Source organism: Perissodus microlepis, chromosome 3 (assembly GCF_051167445.1).
Source record: "Perissodus microlepis isolate ML-2025 ecotype Zambia chromosome 3, ASM5116744v1, whole genome shotgun sequence".
NCBI lineage: Eukaryota > Metazoa > Chordata > Actinopteri > Cichliformes > Cichlidae > Perissodus > Perissodus microlepis.
Window position 1 is genome coordinate 50382567 of NC_140463.1, and position 9967 is coordinate 50392533.

Here is a 9967-nt window from a genome sequence, read left to right on the forward strand (position 1 = left end):
CAGGCCCACACCAACATGCACATAGAGAGTCATGGAAAGTACGCACGTTCACTCCCGCACGTATTAAGAACATTGAGGTCGTCTCAGGACAATCTCTCGGTTGGACACACAGTCTCACAAAATTGCACAACATATCACACACTTGTTTGTCTCGAAAGTAGTATTGGATGCCTATATAAGGAGAACTTTGGAACTGTTATCATTTCCAGTAAGATCTAGCTGTGATGTCATCAGGGTAATATAAGGATGGGGAGCGGTCTGCTCAAGGAAGATTGTAAGATTGTTGTTGCAAGTTTCTTCCCACACTCTGCGCAAGTGTGTAAATAAAGATCACTATTTTTGGCACCTACCTGGATTCAGTCTGCTTACTTCTCTTACCCAAATCGAACAAGTTTTCAACACTCCCTTAAATGAAATATCTACTTTGCAAGTATTGCAAGTTGCCCTGTTGTCATCCATTCTCATAAAGTATAACCAAACTTTTGAGCGTTTGAGCCGCCATGTTTCCTGCCAGGTAAATGACGCTCCGCAACGTGGTGACGTCATTCGGGGCGACTGGAATCGATAAGGGAATCGTTTGCAAAAATGGCAAACAATTCCAAGGAATTGAAACAGTGGGAACCGGTTCTCAACAAGAACCGGTTTTCGATACCCATCCCTAATAATGACCACTGTAATGACAGTGTCGTATTTTTACACAAAATGGCACGAAGTGGACTGCTATCATAAGGTCACTTTCCAAGCCTTCGCGGCTGTGTTACTTAAGAGCTTTGACTAACCACGTTTTACCATATTAAAAAATATATCAATGATGTATTTCGATGGGCTGTAACCTCCCTCATTTACTTTTAAAATTTTATGAAAAAGTTTTGCACTCAGCAGTGAGTGATGTAGTTAAAATCATTTGTGCAGGATTTTGTCAGTCACAGTTTTTCAAAGCTTTTGTCTCCACGCAGTTTTTCAGTTGTGGTAATTAAGCTAAAGTGGCTCAGTCCAGCAAAATAACTGGTTTTCATTTTCATGCTGTCGGAGCCCTGTGAATTTAGTGCGGGCACAGCTCACATAGAGGGATGATGCAAGTTTCCAGTTAAACTTGGTCGGTGTATCAGTGAGACCCATGCTCAGTCACGATGTTTCTGTTTCTGTAGAACGATCTTCAAGACAAAGGTACATTCAGGAAATAATATAGTAATACGTGTTTAATCTGACATAAGTCTTTCATAATTTCTATGTTTAACACCCAATGGTGTTTGGATACAGAGATGACCTTGTGTAGATTAAAAGGACATCTTTTCAAATATGGGAAGATATATACAGTATATAAATACACAAATAGTGTTATTTCATGTCATGATCTGTCACCAAATTGGTACAGAAAATAGGGTCTATTCCCTTTTTAATCTAATAAAGAGTTTCATTGTTTTACATGTGAACCTCACCTTTAAAAAATTTAGTATTAATTCAAATTTGTCTTTAACAATTTGTGTGTGTAAAATATTTACTTTGGAGAGTGCGATTGTTATTAATGTTGTGTTCTTTTCAGTTGTTGGAAGATCCCTTAACTTAAATTCAGCTGATCAGTATGTAGACTATGCATTTTGAATAGGTTGTGATGGATGATTGTATTGAATTAAACTATTAGTTTTGAAATTGAAGCAGCAGAAAATGACAAAGTTGACCCTACTTAATCTAACTTAACTCTGCCCATTTACATTTTATTCTAGGTTGAACGAGATAGAGCTCCATGTAATCACTGATGACTAAATGGAGAAGTTGGTTCTTCCATCAGGGATCCCACCAACAGTAGAGGAGCTGCAAAGTGTTGTGAAGGATACCTTTGGGATTTCAAACGACTTCAGTCTTCAGTATTTTAAACCAAAATTTCAGGACGACTTCACTATTCGCAGAAGTGACCAGATAAAAGACAAAGACACTGTGAAGGTTATTGACATCACCCTGCTCATCCTGCCATTTTTTGGCAGCCCCTCTGATCAACTGTCAACTGACTATGACTCATCATCCAATCCAGTTGTATCCAATGCAGACTCTGCTGCAACCACATCTTCTCAGGACACCATTATTCTCAAAAGGCAGAAGTTCACAGAACGTTGTGAGCCCTGGCCAAAGCTGTTCCACAGTCTGCATATGAAACTGAAATGTAACTGGAAAGAGCCACGAGGAGTATAAAAAGAATGGAAATCTTCTGCCCACCTCCAAAGTAAAGACTGACATTCTCGAGAAGTTGGCCGAAACTGTATTTTCAATTATGGCCTATTCTTCCTATTATTTTGGGGCGAGCACTAGTGAAGAATTTCAGTGCATACAATCTAAATTAATCAGAAAAATGTTATATTATAAATTTTGTATATGTTTTATATTCCACAATAAAAACAATTACTGTTTGAATGTTGTCTTTGTGAAATTGATTCATTTTACTCAGAAAACAAGTTAAATTAATTTGATTTTCTCTTACTATTCAGTCATTAATTATAAAGTTTGATTGGAAAATTAGTGAATTTGAGTTTTAATTAAAAACAAAAAGTTTTAATTTTTTTGTAATGGATATTTTAGTCATTTTTTACTAACCCTTTGCCAGATCGTTAGTAAATTCAAAGTAATTTTTCTCAGAGATTCATTTCAAATGAACTAATTTTTTGTTACAATTACCAATTTTAACCTTCAATTTGAGATTTTGTCCCTAAATTCAACACATATTTACAAGAGAATGTTAATAATATATATTATTGTTTTTTGTTGAAATTTAATTAACATTTTATCTAAATTTTACATAAATAAATAAATCACATAAATCACTTGAAATTAAAATCTACTTAAGTAAATTAAGTGTCACTTTGTTCCCATAGGTTTTTTAAGTAACCTCTAGTCACAGTTTTTACAGCACATTGTCAGGGTTTCTGGGTCGTTGACCCAGTATTTTCAGTTCATGTTCACTGTTTATCCTCTGTATGTTCCACTTCCTGTTTTGTGTTACGTTACTCTGTGTGCATTATGTTCTAGTTCTTATTCCATGCATCGTCAGTTCAATTGTGTTCAGCTGCTCACTCACCTGTCACCTATCAGTCATTGTTCAGCCAGTGTATTTAAGTCCTCAGTTCTCTCCTGGTCGGCGTCGCGTCATTAATGTTGTCACTGCTGTCTATGCCCCATGTTTGCCTCCCAAGTTCAGATCAGTCAGCCGTTCATTCAGTTATTCAGTCAGCCATCTCCTGTTTTCGTCATTCGTCCCTCACAATAAACACCCTGCATCTTCACCGTGAGTCCTGCGTTTGAGTCCTTTTCTCCACATCCACTCAGCAACCCCTGACACACATACAGAGAAATGTAGACAGGATGTGCAGCCAGTGCAGTAAATGGTCTAAATATCAGCTCTTTAGAAAATGATCCTGATTAACATGAAACTAACATCAAATGAGAAACACAGCTTCCTTGTTTCATGTCCAATTACAATAAATGAAGAGCTAATAAAGAGCTATTCTATTGTAAAATGCTGAGATGTATTGAGATTGGAGAGATATTTTGCTGCTATTGTTAATAATCATCATCATTACCATTGCATTAATAATATAATTTACAGTATTGATAATGCATTCAGATGTTTAAACATTTTGGTACCCAATTAGCCTTTATTACAGGTGCAGTGATAACCACTTTAAACTGTTGAGTTGAACCTATAATCTTAAATGCTTTTGAATGCTTGTTATACTCTTAAGTGTGTATGTGCTGATTCTGTTGATTTTGAGTACACTCTGTCAGAGGAACAGTTCAAGTCAGAGTGACAGGAAACTGCAGGTTTGCAGAGCGTGCGTTTGCAGAAGTGAAACTGAAAGCAGAGTCTAAGTGCAGGTTATTCTGAGGAGCTGTTTGGACTAGGTTATTCAAATTGTCTTTTATTTCATTTATATCTTTTATTAAGCTTTTAGTAGAGGTTCTTGATTATAACATTTATTCAACATAGTACATATAGTTTCAGTTAGGTTGTTACACATAAGGATGAGCCTCTGTTCTGGTGAAAGGTCAGAAGTGCAACGGGTGAGATGAGAGAGCATTTAAGGACGAGACACACATACAGTTAGTGAGCGTTAGTAGGCGAGAGGTGACATAGAGGCCGAGTGAGGTCGTGACATATACACACACACACACACACATTAGTTAGACTCATTTATAGGTGAGAGGTTAGTCATGTTTGTCTCTGCAAAAGAGGAACAGTGTCTTGCAGGATGTGGGGCTCGTGTTCCAGACGAGACAGAGATAATGTTCTTTTAAACTGTGTTAAAAGTCATTGTGGTTTTGATTTGACGTATGCATATATTCTGTCTGTGACGTTGACGGGGCGTCATTAAATTTAAGCCCGGATGGTATAAAATATCTGTTTATGCTTTGATTAAGTCGAAGATCAATTCCTGTCTGCGAACAGAGTGATCTTCCCACGCGTGTATTCATTAAAATCAATTGTTTGACCAAGCTCTTCTGGACCATGGTTGTTTGTACTCTCCTTCCTCAATATTTGAACCTTAACAGATGATTATTAGACAGAACCCAGCGGCTCACCGAAAGCCTGCAATGAAAATCTATATGAAAGTAATCTATGCTCATATATGGCAAAATCCTTTAACTGTCACTGTGTTTTTCATCTGTGCTCTTGTTGGTTGGACAAGTTTCTAAATGACAAAGAGCTCAGTGGACTTTGCATCCATCAAATCCTGTTAGATGTTTGGATTGTTTTTCCTTCACAGCTTTGTGATGAAGGCTAAAGAACAGAGATATGAACTATTGCCAATATGAATCCTGATGGCATGACGTGGGCATAGACCCACCAAAGCAACACTCAGCTCACCTCATTCCAGGCGCTTGTCTGCTGGAGACAATGAGCCTTGTTAGTCACACATTAGCACCGTGGTAGGAAACAGCCTCCATCATTTCATTAGATCTGAATTTGGACTGTTTCCCTCTGGATGAGAACCAAGTCTGTCAAATCTCTTGATCCAACACAAACTATCAAACACATTGGCTCACAGTCAGATTGGCTTTGTATGGATGGTGTAACAGGGGGGTGGGAAAGGATGCTGGAAGCTGAATATAATACAGAACAATAACAGGACATATAATAATGCAGCAAACATGATCTTCAACAGGCACACTTCTATTATTCATGATCACAAACACAAAGAACTTGTGCAGCCCTGATATCAGCCCTAATATATGAGTGTGTTTGCCCAAAGATTGAAACAGCATCAACATGACAGCTGTAAGAAATCTTCTCTCAGACTTGTTTGGCAGAAGATCCCTGCAACAAAGATTGTAGCTGAAAGATGACGTGTGTAAAGTTTGCTCTTTGGGAGGGTTGAGGCTGTTTTTAGACCTTTGATAGTTTCCAATCCAGTTCTGAAAGACAGAAATAAAAACAACATCATTAAGATCAGATCATGGAGCTGTTTTCTGCCTTGTTTCTATCTTCACATTACAAGACTTTACTACAATAAAGATGCTAACATGTATCTGTAGGAACAACATCATTGAATCTATAACAACTGGAGCCAAACCAGTGGCCTCTGCTGGGATCACTGGTGAGCCAACACTTCCTTGTTGGATGCAGATTTCAGGGCTTCCTTTTGCTCCTCCGTTATAACTGTTCTCTCTTCTCAACAAATGATGACACAAAGGAATCAGCAGTGACAAAGATGATGCTGAAGAGAAGCTCACATTTCACACATATAACAGACCAGTCCAGTTACACACACCTCTGCTTGACATTAGGCCTCAAACAAAGACACAAAACACTAACTTGACTCTAAATAGAAGAAACGAGCAGCTTTTTCTGTTCTGTGCTTATTTATATTTGACACACATGCTTCTCTTTGTGCAAACACACATTGCACTATAAGGGTAACCTAGCACACAATGATTGGACAGCACAGTGATGATGCTGGGAGATCCTATACGCAGCAACACAGAAACACTGAGAACTTTAAACATTGATTATATTGAGATCAGCAGCCGACCCAGTCTAGATAAAGGCGAGCAGCTGGGACCGCTGCTGCACCAAAAACAGGTTTCAGTGTTTCCATGTGTTTGTGTGTGTGTGATGTCTTTACTTATACTGGTCAATAGACTTTAGTCAACACATTATTGAAAGGTGTTCTACATGAAATAAAAACAGTGTTTCATCTTTATTCCTCTGAAGCAGCTGCATTATAACCAATCTGCTCCTTTGTGGCCATTTAAAACAGCCTTAAATAACTGTTGTTATATTTGTTGCAGTTTCTGCTCCTCTTGGACAGACGACTCTTGAAAAGACATTTTTGAATTTCAACTTTTAACTGGATAAATATCGGATATATAAACGTCTGCAACAAACTGATTCCAGCTTCTACCTCACGATAGGAATGTTTTTGTGGCTCAAGATGACCTGATATCTTTCATGATGGATACATTTGACACATGTTTCACATATTATAGACCAACAAGTTATTCATAGCAGTTTAAATACGGGGAGTCACTTTTGGGCCCAGCAGATAAAACAGAGCCAATATTTGCTTCTTTATTTAAGTGACGTGTGTCACAGATGTGACCTAGTAAAGTGTAGTAACGTTATTAACACTCTCAGCTCGTCCTTGTTCCAGACCTGAAGATCCTCTTCTTTCATTCAGCAGCAGCTTCAGGTCTCTGATGGTCCAGGGCTTGTTGTTGGGAAACAGCCCTGCTGGGATGATGGTGTCCTCACAGAAACAGTCAGTGATGCTGTTGATCTCCATCACAGAGCACGTCCCAGTCTGCAGTCTCAGTCCTGCAGGGCCTCGCTGGCTTCCTGACTCCACCCAGTCAACAACAGGAAGTGTTTGAACTGCAGGAACAAACTGAGGCTGTGGTCAAACAGGAGTTTTTATCTCCTCGCTCTGACTCTCACTGCGGCCCCGCTGCTGTGTCAACATGTGTTTGTGCTAAACAATGATGGAAAGTGTTATAAATGACTTGTTGGCCTCTGATCTGTCACAAACAGCTGAAACGTGTCTCTCATGAGTCACATGAAGGTTTTTGACAGAAAGGACAAAAAGTAGCTGCAGTCAGTTTGTGTCATTTTTATATTTATTCATCTGGGAGAAAAATCTGAGGGACATTAAAATGTGTTTTTCAACAGAGACAAGAACATAAATATAACAGAACAGGTAAATGAACATATTTCAAGTAAACAGCTGGACTGATCAGGTCCAAACACAGAGTGATAAACTTGTCAAACAGCTGTCATATCTTTATATATAAGCTCTTTATAAATCCTGTTCACTGCAGTCTGTTTACTAATAATGTCAAACTGTTAGAAACACAGAAACATCAGAATCGTCTTTGTTCACATAAACCTGTCTGGGATCCTTTGTTGTTCTTTTGATGCAGAGTTACATTATAAATATAAAGAGTTATTTCAGAGTCTCATCAGTTTTCCTGCATGTCTTTATTTAACACATCAGCAGGGCTGAAGCTCTCATGTTAAAGACACACTGATCTATGGACACGTTCATGTGTTTCTAACAGAACCAGGCTGTTATCAGCCCTGCACTAACATTACAGGGAGTGCAGAATTATTAGGCAAGTTGTATTTTTGAGGAATAATTTTATTATTGAACAACAACCATGTTCTCAATGAACCCACAAAACTCATTAATATCAAAGCTGAATGTTTTTGGAAGTAGTTTTTAGTTTGTTTTTAGTTTTAGCTATTTTAGGGGGATATCTGTGTGTGCAGGTGACTATTACTGTGCATAATTATTAGGCAACTTAACAAAAAACAAATATATACCCATTTCAATGATTTATTTTTACCTATGAAACAAATATAACATCTCCACATTCACAAATATACATTTCTGACATTCAAAAACAAAACAAAAACAAATCAGCGACCAATATAGCCACCTTTCTTTGCAAGGACACTCAAAAGCCTGCCATCCATGGATTCTGTCAGTGTTTTGATCTGTTCACCATCAACATTGCGTGCAGCAGCAACCACAGCCTCCCAGACACTGTTCAGAGAGGTGTACTGTTTTCCCTCCTTGTAAATCTCACATTTGATGATGGACCACAGGTTCTCAATGGGGTTCAGATCAGGTGAACAAGGAGGCCATGTCATTAGTTTTTCTTCTTTTATACCCTTTCTTGCCAGCCACGCTGTGGAGTACTTGGACGCGTGTGATGGAGCATTGTCCTGCATGGAAATCATGTTTTTCTTGAAGGATGCAGACTTCTTCCTGTACCACTGCTTGAAGAAGGTGTCTTCCAGAAACTGGCAGTAGGACTGGGAGTTGAGCTTGACTCCATCCTCAACCCGAAAAGGCCCCACAAGCTCATCTTTGATGATACCAGCCCAAACCAGTACTCCACCTCCACCTTGCTGGCGTCTGAGTCGGACTGGAGCTCTCTGCCCTTTACCAATCCAGCCACGGGCCCATCCATCTGGCCCATCAAGACTCACTCTCATTTCATCAGTCCATAAAACCTTAGAAAAATCAGTCTTGAGATATTTCTTGGCCCAGTCTTGACGTTTCAGCTTGTGTGTCTTGTTCAGTGGTGGTCGTCTTTCAGCCTTTCTTACCTTGGCCATGTCTCTGAGTATTGCACACCTTGTGCTTTTGGGCACTCCAGTGATGTTGCATCTCTGAAATATGGCCAAACTGGTGGCAAGTGGCATCTTGGCAGCTGCACGCTTGACTTTTCTCAGTTCATGGGCAGTTATTTTGCGCCTTGGTTTTTCCACACGCTTCTTGCGACCCTGTTGACTATTTTGAATGAAACGCTTGATTGTTCGATGATCACGCTTCAGAAGCTTTGCAATTTTGAGACTGCTGCATCCCTCTGCAAGATATCTCACTATTTTTGACTTTTCTGAGCCTGTCAAGTCCTTCTTTTGACCCATTTTGCCAAAGGAAAGGACGTTGCCTAATAATTATGCACACCTGATATACGGTGTTGATGTCATTAGACCACACCCCTTCTCATTACAGAGATGCACATCACCTAATATGCTTAATTGGTAGTAGGCTTTCGAGCCTATACAGCTTGGAGTAAGACAACATGCATGCAGAGGATGGTGTGGACAAAATACTCATTTGCCTAATAATTCTGCACTCCCTGTATGTCACACACACTGAATGTAACAGTGACAGTTTACATCATCACACAATCAGCTGTGATTGTTTCACTGTCATCAAACTAGTCAACAGGAAGTAGAATAAATAGAAACCAATCATTTACTGACAGCATGTCTGATGGAAATAAGTGCAGATTATGTATGAAGTATAACTGCACACAGTAACTGTATTACAATAAGGACTTAACACCGCCCTCTGCTGGAGTGTTTCAGTACTGCGTTAACTAGAATACACCACCTCCTCCTCCTCCTCACACCACCTGCTACAGCTCTACTCTTCTATGACTACAGTCATCCACAGCACTGATGTGAGGTCACATGGTTCATATGTAAGGAGCACAGAGACGTCCTAGCAGCTGACCTCAGGTCAGTTTAATGACTGTGAGCAGCAGCTGTGTTATTGTCACTGTGACAGGGAGACACTCTCAGACACAGCGCTCATGTCAGCTTGTTCTCATGCAGGAGGATCAGGAGCTCCATGTTTGTCTTTCTGTTTGAATCATGATGTGTTTGTGCCATCAGAGTCTGTCATGAGTATTCAGGGTTTCACAGCAGCTCTTCTGGATGCTGACGAGGACTCCAACCTCATGTTTCACCTCTCTGAGCTTCTGATGTCTGTGAACACTCGTGTTTCTTCTCTGGGCTCATCTGGACAAAAACACCTTTCTGTGTTTGGCTCCAGCCTCATTCTGACTGACAGGAAGTGTGTTATCCATGAGCTGCACTTCTGTGAGAAAGTTTCCTGCTGTGTTTCCTGTCTGTGGACAAACACGAGTGTTTCAGCTGAGGACTTGGTTCCTTCCACCTGTC

At 39.6% G+C, this 9967-nt stretch overlaps 1 protein-coding gene across 1 annotated transcript in view; it reads left to right on the forward strand.

The window, feature by feature from the left end:
- The window catches only part of LOC146391788 (protein NLRC3-like), a 453804-nt gene that overhangs the window by 136159 nt on the left and 307678 nt on the right, over window positions 1–9967 (forward strand). The gene's annotated exons all lie outside the window — the stretch shown is intronic.